This window comes from Amyelois transitella, chromosome 13, assembly GCF_032362555.1.
Source record: "Amyelois transitella isolate CPQ chromosome 13, ilAmyTran1.1, whole genome shotgun sequence".
In the NCBI taxonomy this organism is placed as follows: domain Eukaryota; kingdom Metazoa; phylum Arthropoda; class Insecta; order Lepidoptera; family Pyralidae; genus Amyelois; species Amyelois transitella.
The window spans coordinates 55,360-73,310 of NC_083516.1; the positions used below are offsets into that span (position 1 = coordinate 55,360).

General features: G+C 37.0%; 1 protein-coding gene across 1 annotated transcript in view; it reads right to left on the reverse strand.

Annotated features, from left to right (window-relative positions):
• LOC106142320 (calcitonin gene-related peptide type 1 receptor) overlaps positions 1–17,951 on the reverse strand; it is a 62,287-nt gene that overhangs the window by 24,173 nt on the left and 20,163 nt on the right. The gene's annotated exons all lie outside the window — the stretch shown is intronic.

Below are 17,951 nucleotides of genomic sequence, written 5' to 3' on the forward strand. Positions count from 1 at the left end.
TTTTCTTCCCTTTTCATAAATCTTTATTTTTATCTTACATACCATTTTAATCACAATATACTAAGTGTTTGGTTACGTAAATATTTTACAAATAGAATGTTATTCTTTTGTTTGATATTGGAAGATCAGTGAAAACTATATTAAACTGCCATTTGAGGGCAAGACGATCGGTAAAAAGTAAACTGTCAAGTTAAACACATTGAGACGGAAGTGAGCGGCGCGACCTCAGTTCATCATCCCGAACCAATTGACAGCTCCCGCGGCGACCATCAGACACTACAATTGAATATAACTAGCAATTTGCGCTGGTCTTCCTGATGAATTGTCTTTGGTCTGGCCGACAAGGAGTACAAGTGTAATACATTCTGGAAAAGACCAGTAGGCCACGTACAGTTGTTTGGCTTGACGATAGGATTGAGAATCAAATACTGACAGGTGTAATAATAATTTACAATTATACTTTTTCATTAAATTGATGATGGGTTTTCCAAAATAAGGAACCTTACGGCTCAATATCACCTGATGATTGTATCTAAATTTAATCAACTTCATAAGATGAATTCGTAATTCTGTTTTATAATTCTTCAAAGTATCAGGACCTTCTCTTTGAAGACACGTGATCAGTTTTCTGTTAACTAAAGGCTCTTGTTAGTACGTTTATTAATAATCTGGACCTTTCTTTGCTAAAGATGTGGTAAATATAATTATTTAAGGTACAGACGAGGGACATTATATCGTGCAGGATATAAATAGGTGGCTCAAATTGAAACTGCTTTAAATAACGTACACGAGGGGCCAAAGGGTCTCGTTCCAAGTACAAATTGAAATACTCGACATTCCTCGACTTGCAAACATTTAGTTTCAATTTCATTTCTTTTAGTTCGCTTGCATTTTGTCTGAACAGACACCTTTTTCCTACCTTTTATTGTCTTCAATTATGATTTGTGCTTTTAAGAAGTTTCATCCTGGCATTTGTGCTGGTTACTTCCTCACTGGAAAGAAGCCCGGGTGCGCCCGTTGACCGCGGTCATTGGATGGAGGTTTGGATATACAATCGGACCTCTGTAAGCTTTGCAATGGAACCTCATCTATATCAAATCATGGTTAAAGCTGCACTAGATGAAAGCCTTAATATAAACCTTAGTCACCTTTTAAGACTTCCATTTTGAAGATATGGAGTGGTCCTATTTCAAAGCGCCGAACCACACAGCACAAGGATGGTTTGGTCCATGGCCTATATTTAGCATTTATTTGGCCAGTAATACTTTTTCACTCCCACATACGAACGGTTATGGTGTAGTAATGAAGTGGATTGCGTCTGGTCTGCATCATAAACCCGACATAAACGCTCTGACGTCACGCTCCAGCCACGCGTCAGTCACACAGATATAACTAATGTGGAGCATCTGGACTCGATTCCTCGGAACTGCGAGTAGGTTTAATGCCAAGTCTAAGTCCAAGTCTTCATGAAAAAACATTGATTTTAGTTAACTTTCTAAATTTCCATTTTTCAGAATTTTATATCCATATCCAAACTTATAATTAAGAGGAAAGATTTGTATGTTTGTTGGTTTGTAACGAATAGGGAGGAGGGAGAGGCGAATACAGGTATTTTTCATCCTTATTATTAGGCACATTATGTTTTAAAATCGCTACCAGATCAGCATGGTAGGTACGAGTATGAATAAAGTTTTTCAATTCGATTCTAGGACAGTAATAGTAATAGTAATATCTTGTGGTCGCCGTGTAAAAATAAATCTAATAAATCTTGTTCTCCACACTGCGGCCTGCTCTGTGCCGCCGAGGCAACGGTGCGCTCCCACTCGCAACACTGTGCTGCGCGGCGCCATCAGCGGCCAGATGCCCGCGATCTTACTAGAAAATGCCACGATTCAGACATCTGTTTATGTTTGCGCATTTTGAAACTTTTATTTGAATTTCAGCGCATTTATTTGAATTTTACATAAATATTGTATTCGCTGCTTTCATCTCCTATCGTAAATATTCGCAAACTTCGAGCAAATGTATGAAACTATCACGTACATTGATTTAAAGCGGTTTCCATTCAGTAGCACCGTATGCACAAAGCGCAATATTCCCTATTTCGACTATTCCTATAAGAACTTCTTCTTATTTTCTGTTATTTCTCCTTGCATTTTTTAGGAAATCAACATTCTAACTATCAGCTTTCAGCTCGTATCGACTGCCGTCTATTAGCCATTAAAAATGTATAAATGCGGGTTCAAATTGCCATATTACCAAACCCACACTTAAATTTGTGGCCTACCATAGAAACATATTATAGCAAAATAAAATTTTCTCATTTATTTCATAAATGAACGTATCCAGGAGCCCGCGGGATGAGAGCGGCCCCTCGCGGCGGCCCGGGCCGGCGGCGAGATGATGGTGATTCCGCAACCGCGCACTCGTTCACGTCCACTCCAGCAGTTAACAACAACCGCTCGACATCAGTAGAACACCGGTTTACTGGCACCTGGTAAGTTCTTTTCTTTTCAATGGTAAATTGTTTCATTTGACTTTTATAGGCGATGGGCTAGCGACCTGTCTCTATTTGAATCTCAATTCCATCATTAAGCCAAACAGTTGAACGTGGCTTATCAGTCATGGCTTGTTGTCTCTGTCTACCCGCAACGGATATATGTAGACGTGATTTACTTAAGTATGCAAAGAGTTCTATGGAACAATTCCTTAAAAAATTAACTAAAATCATCTAAGTGACGTTGTAAATTAATTAAATACTATATTTAGCATCAATAAAGATAATTGCTAATTAAAACTACCAGCGCTGGCCTTTGAGGGGCAATTAAAAAGTTTGTTCGTTAATTGAGTCACCCCGAGTCATTGAGGTGTTTACGAGGTACGACAATATGCTGGGAACAGTCATTGAAATAACAAACAAATAACTTCAAATAAATAAAAAATAGCATTGTCCCGGCGCCCAGTATGACTTCGTACCCTCTGGTGTGGAGACTCTTGGTTCGTGGGGCGCACGTGGGCTTCACAAGGCGCTCAGCGGCTGAGAGAGGCGACGGGTGACTGTCGCGCGGGCAGCTTTCTTGCGCAGCGTATTGCTATTGCAATACAGCGCGGGAATGCTGCCTGCGTGGTGGGAACCCTACCAAGTTTGGACCCCAACTTAAATAATATTTTTTTAGTTTGTAATTCAGGAATTTAACTTTATTTTAATTAGGTATATTTATTATTAGTATAGTTTAGAAATTGTATTGTGTATCGCTATTGCAATGGAGACTTCAAACACAGCCAGCGCGAATATCGATGCTATTTAGATTTAAAGAAAAATCCGCGATTGTAGTGTGAGAGTCGAAATACTTTAATATCTCATTTGCACACTATGTCGCGAATGAGTCCTAACTGAGGAATAAGTTTGTCGACTGTTATAATGTGTTTGTGATCGCTCCAAAGTTTCCGAGCCTGCAGGCTTTCACTTTATTTTCGAGAAAGTTCAAGTTTATTGTTTATCTCTTTGGATAGTTTCTGTATTTACTAATCGGTATAAAAGTACTTCCTGCCATGAAGAGTAAGAATATGTGTTTCCATGCAATATCAACAAAATAAAAAACTATAAATATTGGCCCTCAGTCTCGCGGTGAGGAACAACATATCGAAGTGGTGCTTGCATCAAATGAGTATTCGTGAGTTACCGCGACAGTTTCTGAATTTACAATGTATAAAACCATAACAGCGTCCCTTGCAGCCACAAATTGCTAAAGTTTTCAAAGAGATGATAATATCGTGTATCTAACTTTAAGAGTTGGTTTAGTTTATTCGGCTAGTTTAGTAACAGCGGACTTCGAAGTTCTATGAATAAAATATTCAAAGACCCGAGAGATTGTACGTGGCGTGTACCTACCGGGTCACAGGAGCCAGGCTTCCAACACAAGTTACTAAGTCGCATTATTAACTTTTGAAGGTACCATTTAGCTAATAGGTGCAGGTTTCTGTTCCACGAATCTTTTGGAAGTTTGTTGAAGAAGATAATTGGAAACGTTCTCAAAGAAACGAACAAATATTTATTGGATTGGGAGCCTAAATATAAATGTAACTAAAACTGTAAACATCGAGATGAAAGTGGTTGATATATAAATAACCATAATTTCCGATTGGGTTGTCAATGTCAAATTTTTTAAGCAATATTTATCCTAAGATGTTATCTTAATTACAAGTATCAGTTGCTAAACAACCTTCAAAAATAGGGAACCCATAGAATTCAGGTGGCGGATGTTAACATCATTTCATCATTCAATGCACGACGTGCTATAACCGCGAGATAGCCCGCTAATTAGATCTAAATCTCCACGTTACTTCCCGCTTTGGCCGAGAATTCCCGATATATACGAGGACTTCCCCTTCTCTACTTCACTGTTATCGCAGCCGACAGCCGCTGAAATTCAATGCACTCGATCAACTTCACAATGGGCGCCGACACGAGAGTGATTACAGGACGACGACGGTAATCTACGGATCTTTCGACCAGATGAAAAATTGTTTTCCTAAAATGTCTCCATCTTGTTTAATTGTAATATCATTGTCAAACAATAGAATACAATACATCGTGAATGATTCAATGATTAATATGTTATTATATCAAGGTATCTTACAGCATTGGAAAGATCCAGCGAGAGTCAACCCTTTATAAAATAAAGAAATAGTAAATAATAGTGTATCTGCTTGTCATAAATAGGAAAGGACTGAGCTCGCACAAACTATGCAAACAGTGGAATAAGGTAACGAAGGAGGGAAAGAATAATAATAGTCCTTCCTATTAAAAAAAAAACAACCTGCGGGGCCCGTATTGCAATTACACAATTTTCTGAACTGCTTTTAGTATGCTCGAGCCGCGAATGTTATGATGAGTTTAAGAATAACATGCCGACGACGAATGATCAGCTTGATAAATTCGTCACGCCCGGAGAGTAATCGCGGAGTCAGCAGCGGAACATTGAGTGAAATGAGAGTTTGCGAATGACAAAACCTCAAAGGCATAAAGATGAATTGTATAATTTCGTCACGTTGCGTGAGTTTTAGAGAGCTTTATAGCATGATTTTTGAGTTTTGTAAAACGAAGTTTTTGTTATTCTACAGACTGTGTAAATATTATTACTCTTTAAACTTTTATATGCGGTTCTTGCATACAAAAGTTTAAAGAGTAATAATATTTATATTAAATAACCGATATTTGCATAAAACTGCACTTTTCTATCTAATTAATGTTTTTTTTTACTACTCCGAAGCAGCAATTAGCATTATATAATTCTATTTGTCTTATAAAACAATACACACACAGAATAGTGTTACCATTCTATATTTGTGCAATTAAATAGACGATAGTGAAAACATCAGGTACAGTTGTCAGTCTGAAGCACACTATGACCTATCCGGGCACACCCCGGTCTGTATTGTTTAACTTACACCTGATCTGGCAAACAGATTACCTTCTATTGAGCCAATACCGTCTCAATCGAGCGGCTGCCGCGACCCGGCCCGGATAAAGATGTCATTATTTATTTGCTCCTTATTTCGCGGACTGTGACTTGTGATTTGGATATTTATTTTGTACTTTCAATTTGAGATCACATCTTTAGATATATATTTGTAAGTTTTACCGTATTTTGTCTACATTGATGACTGATCTTTTCATAGAAGCTTGTCAGTTAATGGTACCCTTACCTTACCTATTCTATGTTATCTTTTTGTAATATTTTAATAAAAGTCTCTATTACTGATGTTGATGGCTCAGATAGTTATTATCTTCCTAATGTTTCCAGAGAGAAGTTCGAAGTGCGCCTGATCCAGATTGGATTAAGATTTTACACTCAGCGTCTCCCTCCTTCGTAACATTTTCTGGGGAACCTAATTCATATTGGATCATAAAACTTTATGGTATTACCTCCAGGGGCCTGAATCGGCATGTTTACTCATGACGTTTTTCTATTCACCGTCAAGATCATCATCATGGCTGATATCATAGCGACAATAATCGGAGCCATGTGAGAATGTTATCGACACTATAATTTGAGGTACGAGATTTCAACCCGTCACGTTATGCTACTCGTATTATCGTACCGTTCGAGTCAGCTTGTATAAGCTGAGATCAATCATTAATAGGCTCTATTAAAATTAATAAAGAAAATATCATTTAAGGTAAAAGCTCCTAATACGGCGGTAGTCAAAATCGCTTCCAATTACGGTGGTATTTATATTTCTTAGTTTTATTCCTGTTCTATTCAGTGTAAGTACATCATAACGCAAATGTGTTATTCTAAATTTATTACGGCACGACTTAACCGACATTTGCAACTACAACACATTGGCAACACAACAAAATCAATCAGTTTGTGTCACGGCATCGACGGAACAGGTGTTTTCATACAAACGCGGAACAACAAAAGTAAGCACACTAATATTTACAAAGGCAATTTTTCGTATTAATAGGCCGTTCAAGTTTGTTTATGAATAACTTATAGCATTTCCCTACTTTTAAATTTTTAAATTAAATAGCTTGTTTCACGTTTGTAACTCAGTTTTTACCCAAAAAATAAGAAATAAAATACCGCCGTAATAGGATACGAATTTTATAGACTAATCCTAACTCGGTGGTATAACTCCGTAATAGGAAAAATACTGATAAAATTTAATTGTTTATAACTTTCAAATTATTAAGTTTTTAAATTAGTTAAAAGTTCAATTGAAATAATTATTAATCTCATAAATTAATAACCATATTCTGAGGTATGTGTTCTCAATTAGAAATCTAGTTAAATAATAAAACTGTTGAGTACAAAATGTTAGTTTCTTAGGAGGGGTAAAAATTGAGAGGTGTGTTTTAATTTATCACAAATAATATCCTGTGTATAACTGTTACTTCAGTTTTACACATCTTAGCCACAAAATAGTTGTCGTTTGATTAAAAATTTACACTCTTTTGTTAATCGGAATTTTGATGGGTCAGAATTAGGATTATTAAAAACACGAGTAGTTTTCCTAATACGGTGGTAGTTATTTCCAGGTAACTCTGTATTAGGTAATATGGTTTCCTATTATGGCTTTATTAATTAAACAGAAAATCACAAGATTTTAGGGTTTCGTAAATAAATAAAAAAATCGTCTTTTTTCTGATTCTTATTTTTTATAATTTTTTTTTTTTTGTAAAATCAAAAACATTGAAATAATTAAATATTTTAATATCAATTAATGCAATCTACGTAATTGTTCTTTTCATTTTTTCATAGCTCAATTCAGGCAGCAGTGGCAGCGGGCAGCATTGACGCAAGTTTTAAAAGAGTTTTAAACTTTATTTTCATTATTTTATAGACCAGTAATCGCTCGAAAAAATAAAACTGTAGGTGGCTGATGCGGCGTCGGTTGCTGACGACAGCCAGCAGTTTTGAAGCGAAGCAAGTCTAGTAGCGAACGTTTAAAATTCTTCCGAAGCTGTAAATGCTCTTCGGGCTGCTGTCGACCACTGTAACTGCAGCCTGAATTGACCCTAAACTTTACTTAGGTATCTTATATTAAGTTCACTTACCATTACTAAAGTGATTATTTTTTAATATGTAAAACTTTTAGTTACAGTTTACTATCCTCTGCGGAGTGTTAGTTTTTGAAAGACTGATGTTATAAATATTTCATTATTGTTACTTTTTGTTCCTCTACGAAGTGTTGATTTTTGAAAGATTTTAGATGATTGTTATTGTTCGTCATTATTTCTTAGCCAAAGTAACTAATTGTAATAAAAAATAAAACTTAATTCCTAAATGAACCTGCATTTTTAATATTGTTAAATCCGTGAAAGCTGTACACACGCGTGTAGAAAACACTAAATAATAATATATACATATATATACTTTAAATAAATAATATACTTTAAATTCAAAGTCGTCTTTAATTTCATTAAAGTGAAATAATGTAATTAAATAGTCAATGAACGAAAAACTTACAATAAAGGTACTTACAACCTAAATTAATGTACTTTCTGACCCTCCGTATTAGGAGCCGTCTACCGCAGTAATAGGCTCTGACCAAAATCATACCTCCGTATTAGGGAAAATCGACCTGCCTTTTTAAATATTTTTTTTAAATAAGAAATCGCATGAAAGGATACTTAGACTCAACAGCAATACAAAATTTAAATTCCATTTTAGATAATAATTTTGTTTGGAACCTTTAAAAATACTTACTTATGCTTATTTTTGCTTCTTACTTTCAAATGTTGCGAAATACCTCCGTAATAGGTGCTTTTACCTTAATATACATATTTTTTAAATTTCAATAGTTACATAGGATAAATTTTCGAAATAACCCCAACATTCCCCAATTACGAATCCAACAATGTTCTTCTATAGTCCTGTAACGGGAGCGATGATTATGGCTCGACCGCCACCAAGGGGAGGATCCGCCAGGCTTGGTGTGATGCCTGGGGAACCGCGCGACAGACGATATTGAATCGAAGGTTTTATTTATGCTCCAATCCGTGAAATCTTTGTAATCGCGATTTAGATTCTTCGAATGCTTGCTTGCTTTTGGCTGAGCGGGTCATTTTCTTCACTATGACTGACAATTGTTGTGTGACATTAGTAATGTCGCCACTCCTGATATCCTGAAAGATTAGTGTGAACAATAAAGTCCCGATATGTGACGTCACAGGCGGGGGCAATCGGGAAGCTGTCTCCGCGGCCGCATAAAGCCGCTGCTCACAGCGCGACTTTACGCCGGCGACGCGCTGACAGCCTTATCTGGTAACGAGGTTGTCTTCAAGAGAACATATTTTAAAATAATACGCTGCATTTGAGGTCAATAAAATGTATTATGCATGTAATAACGCAGAAAGATTGAAAGGTGAACATTGTGCGGACGGAAATGATTAGGTATAATTAACATGCCGTGATTACAGCTGTATTGTGATTGTAATTTGATATTTCCTCATCAAGCATAATTTTTTAATAAAACCTTTGTTTTGCCAATGAATATGAAAATCACATCACCCCAAAAGAGGGGTGATGTGATTTTCATATTCATTGAACCTGGTCTGCTCAAGGATATCATCTGGTCTGGCCATCGTCTCAGTAATTTCAACGCTCTTTCGAACTCATTAAATTTGGTAAATTTATGACTTTAAGTATTACTGAGAAACTAAAAAAATGGTATATTTTCTTTCCACCGAACATTAATCACTCCTTGCTTTTACCATAATCTCCTATTCAAAATTTACCTCTTACCATAATACAGGCACATTATTTAAATGTCTCTATTAACATGAGGCGAGTTCAAGGACGACACGGGCGCAGATCATATCTAGATTGCTGGGCATTCAGCGCCAAGTCCTGATCTACCATGAAATATGGATGAATTACCTGAACTCCATTTCTGGCTGTAAATGTCGAAGGCAGCACGATAACATTTACAAACAGCAAATAAGAAATACTCAAGGTGTACATTTACGAAAATGACGAACTCTAAATTACGATTATTCTGAAGTTGACGTTATTGAAGAAAACGCTGCAGTGCAGTTTGTTTTGAAAGCGGCAGTAAACTTTGTTTTAGTTAATTTATTTCACGTAAACCTATGTGAATTAAGTGATGTTGAAATGTCCCATAATAATTATTAAAAAATTTAATTTCATATGAATATTTGAAAAGTAAGACTTGGCTCTCGTAGCACATTTCTTTTACACCCAAAACATAAAAGCGATATGTTAAACTCGAATATACCGATAAACAGAATGGTAAACTAAAATTTTAGTAGTATTTGATAGTTCCAATTCTGGATCTCTCGGCCGCCGGGAGCGAATATCGCCCGTTGCACTAGCGCGGTATGGGTGGCGCGCTCGGAAATAGCGCGTTATTGCTAATAGCAGCCATTGCCTCTCCATTCCTCCTGTTTTGATGGCTGCCTCGCTGAAACTTTGTAGTTGTGCAAACAAATTTCAAATCATTTGATTGTTATACTCGTATTCAGTTTAAAGATTTTGAATAACAATTTAAGGAACATTATCGCGATATAAATTTCACGCTACACGTCTACTCAAAGGCCACATCTTTTCAACTGCCACGATCCCTGCATACTTCATTCGCTTCATCCACATACCTGTCTTCTCGTCCGTTTATGGTACCTGTAGACCTGACCTTCCGCCTGAACGTCCCCGGTTTGAATAGGGTACGTTCCTTTAGGTCTTCTCCTCCTAAACATTTTTTTCTATTGTAGCCACGATTGTAGGAATAATGTTGCTACCTGTACTTGCGTTCATGCCAGGAAAGATTATGTTATCGGAGCTACCGAAACGGGAGCAGATTTACATACTTGTGTATTGAGGCCGCCCGTGAGGAAATTACTGTGAGATTACTTGAAATATATAATGTGTTGTTTACTTCGCGCAGAGGTTGTTTGTCGGCGTGTTTTTGGCGGGAAACAGACGCCGGCAAACATCCGTTTAGTAAGATAAACCATCTTCGTAAAACATAAAAAATTAATTTGGTAATTGATTTTCTTTTTTTCCTCACAATTTTTGTACTAAAATAATAGCTTTTCGATCTACGGCAGTATTCCATTTTTATTTATTTCACTATTGTTTTATTTGTCTACAGCAATATGTCGAAGTTTTATCTACATATATCATGTTTTACAACATTTATTCGTCAAATTTTTATAATTTTAACTCGCTAAGATGGATGTCAGAGATAATTTCAAACAGACGAAATATAAATTTTAACGGAATGTTTTATAAAAAACTTGCGCACATGAAAAATATCGTACAGACTGAAGTAGGTACCTACCGAGGATACGGCGCATAAATTGAACATCGTTATCCGAGCACCTCGAGGAATGTGCACTGAGGCGAAGCATTCCTGATACACGATATATTCTACACGTCTCTTACGAATACATACATACATATAGTAACGTCTTTATCCCTTGCGGGGTAGAACAGTCTTGAAAATACTGATAATTGTCACGTAGCTGACGTGACAATTATCAGTATTATATAGCTTTATGATGGAATTTATATTACTAACCTAATGCACAAAATAAAATGATGGATGGACTCTCAAGATACAGAAAAGGGGCTTCGAAGATTGCGTTATGTTTTTAAATTGCAGCAGCAGCCTCTTACATACGGTACATCTTTTAACATAACTCATTGGATCCATTTCTGTAGAAAAATATTTACTCCGAAAAAATGCTCTGTTCAGACCTTCTGCCCTAATCTTGAAGTATAAGTAGAGGAAACTCCGTAGTTGCAACCGATGTCATAATGTTTCCATGCATAAAAATTGCACTTGAAAATGAGAAAAGGTCGTTACAGCTTATAATTAAAAAATTAACTTAGAGTCAGTACGAGTATAATCGTCTTATACTACACACGCATGCTAGCTTTGATAAGATTAGATTTGTACTTTCTTCGAAGATTTTTCTAGAAATTGATTCTCAGTAATGGATGCCGTGGGTAACCTCCTCCGAATATTGGATGTATCGAAGGCCGAGGATGACAGATGTGCGCGCGACGCGGAAAATCACCGCCGACTCGGTTAATTTCACCCAACCCGGGTACTATTCCGATGGGGTTCAACTCGATAGCTGATTTAAATAAAAGGCGAAATAATGGAATATTACTTTGTATTGCTTAACGCGGAGATTAATGTAACCTGCTAAATTTTTAGTGGGTTTAGGTTTAAGTTTGAATAATTCCAAAGTACCTACTTAATTATACAGGAAAACATAAACATTAAAAATGTACTTAAAATACCTGAAATGAAAACCTTCTGCTAAAATTATTCAAATATGTTAAAACATTCAGATATGGTAGAGTTGTTCAGATTATTTTCTAGGCTGTGTTATAGGAGGTTTTTCAACAGCAATCGTCACGACTAACAACTATCCGCGAGCACCACGAGGTCCTTGAACTGAGAGGTACTCCCGCACGCGGGCACAGAGCAAATAACGAGCGATCCAGAAACAGCAATAACTATCGAAATAACTTTCGGTCGTAAAAAGGGTTTACGCGTTTCGTAAATAAACACGGCCTACTACGGCATTGCCAGCCCCAGCTCGCGCGAGGAAACAGATGTGGTGATGAGGAAATCCTACAGTTATGTAGGTGCAGTGAGAACCTCTGTTTTATCGCCTTGTAAATTGTAAAAGTCAATCAAAGGAAAGGTAAGTAAACTTGAAATTCTTTTACGTGATGGACTAGCAGCCTCTCTCTGCCGGCTGAACTTTTTTCATTCCATGAAGTATTAGGCGATTTATGTGATGTAAGTAGTAGGTACGTAAGAGTGCCCTTTGTCACATTCATCAAATTTTCAGTCGTTAGACCACATTAATTTATATAAACAAAAAACAATTACTGCAGATAAACCACTTCTCCATTCGAGAGGGTTAGAGTTTAATTGTATTCCACGTACCTATCCATTGATTTCATTGCCTTATTTAGAAACAAAACGAAAAACCTTTTGAAACCAATGATTTAAAAGATTTTCATCCAGCAATCTGTTAATTAAATACATCTGCTAAGTCCACCTCTCCCCGCGGCCACTCACTGAAAAAGGCTCGCTCCAGAAATGAACCTACAAATAAATTATTTATTGCGAGCGGCTTTCTTTATGAACCCACCCGGCGAAATATGTAAAAAACACGAAATGTGGATAAACAGTGTCGTACATATGTCCTCTTAAAGCTTTTAAATATATGCAAAATTTCAAGAAGATTGGTTCGATGACGTGTGAAGAAATAACAGACAACAATCTCATTTTCGCATTAATAATATTAAATAGGGCTATAGACATTGTACTATGACCTCAGACTGGATAAATCAGGTTTTTACGCAAAGCATCTCATGCCTGCAATTTACTTGTACATATTTAATTCTTTAGTCCAATATACCAATCTACACGAACACCAGACAAGATCAAATAAACAACACCACTTATTACAAACAAAGTACACGTATGGCAACTTGGTTTATTTTACGAAGCACGTTTATTTGGCACGAAGGGCTCACGAATGCTGAAACGAAGCGAAAGCCGCGTTAAATTTTCATTATTTCTGAACCGTCGCCGGAATATGAGGCTTGTTTGATGACGGCGTTTATTGGGGCCGTGCCGCGGTATTACTGTCACACTCCACATACGTGCGAATTATAGAGCGAGGAGATGGGACACCATATGAACACGCACATAGTGCTCTTTTCTTCAGTCTATCCGCCTGAATGTAGCAAGTCGTCGTGTTTGTTATATTTTTAATTCTAAAAATTACTAATTCAAGAATTAAAGAAGACTAATCTGTAAAAAACACTACGGACATTAGTGATGTCGCCACAAGAGCATTCGGTCTTTTCTACAAATTCAAAAGCAACAGTCGCACTTATATTAATCTATCCAAATCCAAATGTAAAAACTGCCTAATCTATATCTTTGTTATTTTGTTACAATGGCGAGTCGGGTATGTAGTGTAATGTTCGTTTTTCGGTACACATTGCGGTAAACTGTCGGCTTTAGTGGGCCCTCCCCGGCCGCTGATACCAATGTGTTGCCCGGTCAGAGTCGTAAGGGAATCCTAATGACTGGTAGTGCAGTTTATAGGGAATTTGAGAGACAATGAATAGTAAGATAATAATAAAAATACTTAGGTATATTCCGTCTATCAAACCTCAGTCGAGACCAAACGATTCTTCCATTATTATTTTATCGTCAACACAATAATAAATATGAAAGCGATGAAGGAAGGCTATTAAATTTGAATGACAAACCGTTCCCTGTCTACCAATCTAATCGCTAAATAAATAATAAATACACCAACGTTTTTCTTCAAACCAATTGTAACATTGTTTCTCGTTAATTGAAAAAGTAATTGGCATTACATCAAAGTAAATACAAAAGGCGGCATTTGAAAAAAATAGAAAGCTTAATTAAGTGTCGATTTACAGGCAGTGGCACCAGAATCCGAACCTCGTCTCAGGTAACATGCAGTGGCCGGCCCGACTTTCATCAGTGGACACAATAATTAGGCAAATGGATGCATCTCGCGTGCGCACACCCCAAAAATGTGGTAGATGTATCTGATGATTTTTGGTTGAATTTGAGAAATTTCCACGGGTAATACCGATATGTGTGATAAAAATAACAGAAGTAAGTGTGCAGGGAACGTGACAAATGGACAGATGTACCTGTAGTCGCTGCCAACCGCTCTGAGAAAGAGGCAATTTTATGAATTTGTACTTTTCACTTTGTTAAGAAAACGAAGTATTTTAGTAAAATTTAATCAAAACTGATCTACTTTTTTTGAACGTTTTATTCTGTAACGCTCGTTTAAGTGCACTTTATCCAAATCCATATTTATATGCCATATTATTCGCCAATGATAACCGGCCCGTTTAGGAAGAACGAGAAGATTGATCGACTTCTAAATATAGCCTGGCTTTGTATGCAAAGTGTTGCGGCGGCCGACGCGATCAGAAAGAGCTTATTGTGGGACACCTTCTATCTGATAACACCGCGAATGTATTCCCGTTTACAATCTAATTGTAGCTGAAAAACATCTGGGTAGATTGTATCATTTTCACAAGAATCGGGAAATATAATGAATATCGGCTATGAAGTGCCAAGAATTATTATCCTCTTGGGGTTAGTCCCGATAGCGTTCTCTTCGGGATGGAGTGGACGTTCGGACCACAATCCTGGAGTGCACTAGCCACATACGAGTAATTACTCGGAGCGGCACTCACCTGACCTGGGCGACTTTGCAGCAGAAACAAACCCAGCTTGGATTGCGGTGACACGTTTAGTTGCCTGAAGGTATTTTCAGGGTGTTTTCCTTCACTGTATGAACATTGGTTAGCATGACAATTACCTTTAGTTATATCTTAGTTCCTGTAATACATTTATATAAGCTACCTAGCTTCAAAGAGTCATCCTGTGACTAATGGGTTTGTATACCCCTTAAGGAAAATAGATGTGATATATATACCCATATGAATACTGATATTATCACACTTCAAATTACTTAATAACAAAATGGACGCCATAACTTTCTCAAACTATGGGGACAGATAACAACGACACACAATAGCGGTAATATATCGGAGCGTTAAAGTATTAATACCTGTAATGGCGTGTCAGCCTTCGTACGTGACGCGGCGGGGGGGCGACTTATATCCAAATGATGTGTGTAGTGGAGACACGGCGGCTGCCCGAGGCCACAATAACAACACGTAATGATACCACAACAGAATTGTTTTCATGAAACGCCATAGTTGCTTAGTTTTGACAATAAAGGTGAGAGAGTTATTTAAGTAAATTCCTTCAAAATTTATTCAGGAACTGTACTAAGCAAGTTCAAAGTATGTGTGTTCACAATTTTCTATTCAGACAATATTCCCGATAGTCCGGGCTTTCTCATGAGAGTCCGGGCTTTTTTATTTAAAAAAAATAAGTAGTTTTCACCATTTCGCTAAAACTTCTAAGCGAGTATGACTTTAAACATTTAGCTTTACATTAATGCGATATAGCGAACATCTCAGAAGAATGTGTATAAACCTGCAGGGCAACAGTATCTTAGAACAAAGGGCGAGATCGCGAGCTAGATAAACTATCCCCATCAAGAGAAGTGCTCCGTCCTGACATACAATATCGTCGGCGCCGGCGGTCTCAGAACGGGGAGTAATTATAGCAAAGATTACATTGCTCGCAAGAAATATATCCAGTGATGTGGAATAAAATTTAGGGATCTTAAAATCTAGTCAATACAGGAGATGGAAATGTAAGACATAAAACTGTTTGTTCTTGCTTTGCGTGTATAGTTATATCGACTAGATTGGATTAAGGTGACACAAAAAGAGCATAACTCCACGTGATTGAGAATGAATTCTCCAACCATGTATTGGATTATTCCATCAATTGAATATGTTCAAAGGACGTTACATTAACAATGACACTACAATCATCACACAATTGGACAAGGAGGTCACTTACAATTGTATACATAAAATTTGTAGCTGGATATGATGATACAAACAGTAACTGCCTTTTATATCAAATGCATTGCAGGCAATCAATCATAAAACGTAACCCTTGATGTAATATATGCGACAACCAAGACCGAACCTAGTGTGCCCCCGAAGTACGAATTCATCGCACTTATTGGAACTCTCAGGTGTTTGAAGTTTGCAATATCCTATGCAAAGTGGGTTCAACTCCACAAAGGTTGAATATATCGTCAGACCTCGGTCGAAGTTTGTGTGTAAACACAACTACGACGACAACTCGATACCATGTGACTCATATCAGAGAGGTGACGCCTCATACCTTATACTGATGCTGGTGCACCATGGCTTGAATGATGATGGAATTCAATTACAATCTGGGCTAGGTTAAACAATTGGCTGTATAATATTCATGTATACGAGTCTGTCATTCCTGACATTAAACGAATATTGTTTGTTATAAATATATTGGATGTTATATTAAAATTGGCTATTTCTATTGTATTGGACCATATCCGTAATAATAGAATAAGCTTTGAAGAAATAACTAAATAAATATGACAATCGAACAAAACAAAATTTCAGTACACTCTGTACATAAATCTTTTTAAAATTGGCAATCCATAATATATATATATATATATATATATATATATATATATATATATATATATATATATATATATATATATATATATATATTTCTTTTTTCAATATTAAATCTCATAAATATATAAAATTCAACAATGTATTCTCTCGTCCACATTCTATTCTAAGTATAATTTAATATTGTGAAGTTGACGTTGTTGAAGAAAATGCTGCAGTGCAGTTTGTTACCGCTTCTCTGCACTTAGTTTTTAAGTAATTTATTTGACGTCAACCAATGTTGTTAAACCATACGACAATTATTAAGCGATATATAGTGTCCTATAATAATGAATAAAAAAAAAAAGAAAAAAAAAATCAGAACCGCATACAATTTCAGAACGTCTCCTCGCAAAGTGCCTGCCGAACCAACCATAGAGCCACAGCTACACGGCAACTATCTCATAGACTCCTTATGGTACTTTACATTGTTCTCAAATTTCCATTCAATTTAAATAATAAAGAGCTTTTGATTCGGAGCTAAAATTTCATCACAAATTATTTCTTTCTGTCAATCCGTCAAACGACACACTTGCAAATTCCGAGCAGGTCGACGCAATTTGGATTGCGGAAAGCTTCTGAATTATCATAAAATAATGCCGCGGGGAATGGGAAGTGATTTACGCTTTACAAGCGGCTGCACGCGGTTTTTCACGCTCCACTGGTGTCAGGGGGAAACTTTAAACCCGTGATTTTGTGTGTGAATTCACTGTTTCTATCGGAGCAGAATTTGGATAGCAACAGGAGTAATTCAGGATAAGATGTTCTTACAGTGAGGGAAATAATCATGAGGGAACTTGAACATTCAATCATCTGGATGTATTGCTCCGATTTGAGCTAGGTTCTTTTGAAAAGATTGCGGAAATCTGACAGATTCACTTCAAAAACACCTGCCTTACACAATCCAGGAGGCGCACCTCGGGCTTCTCTCCAGAGACATGAGTATGCGACCGCGTCTTATACCAGAATGTCGATAATGAACACACATACTGAGAAATTCCTGACTGTCACCTCACTACCCAAATCGTACGTGTGACCGCTAGTTTATAGGCCGACAACGTGGCGCACGTGACACCCGCAAATTAAAACTAATGAAGAAATCCTTCATGCTGTTATCAGGGATTACTCTCCAAGGAATGGGGCAGGCGTGACGTCACGCGCCTCGTAAACCGCCCGGACGTGCGGGTGGACGCTATCGTATGGATATGATGGACAAAGCCATACACATGACAGTTAAACTCCATTATTAAATACATACATACATATAGTAACGTCTTTATCTCTTGCAGG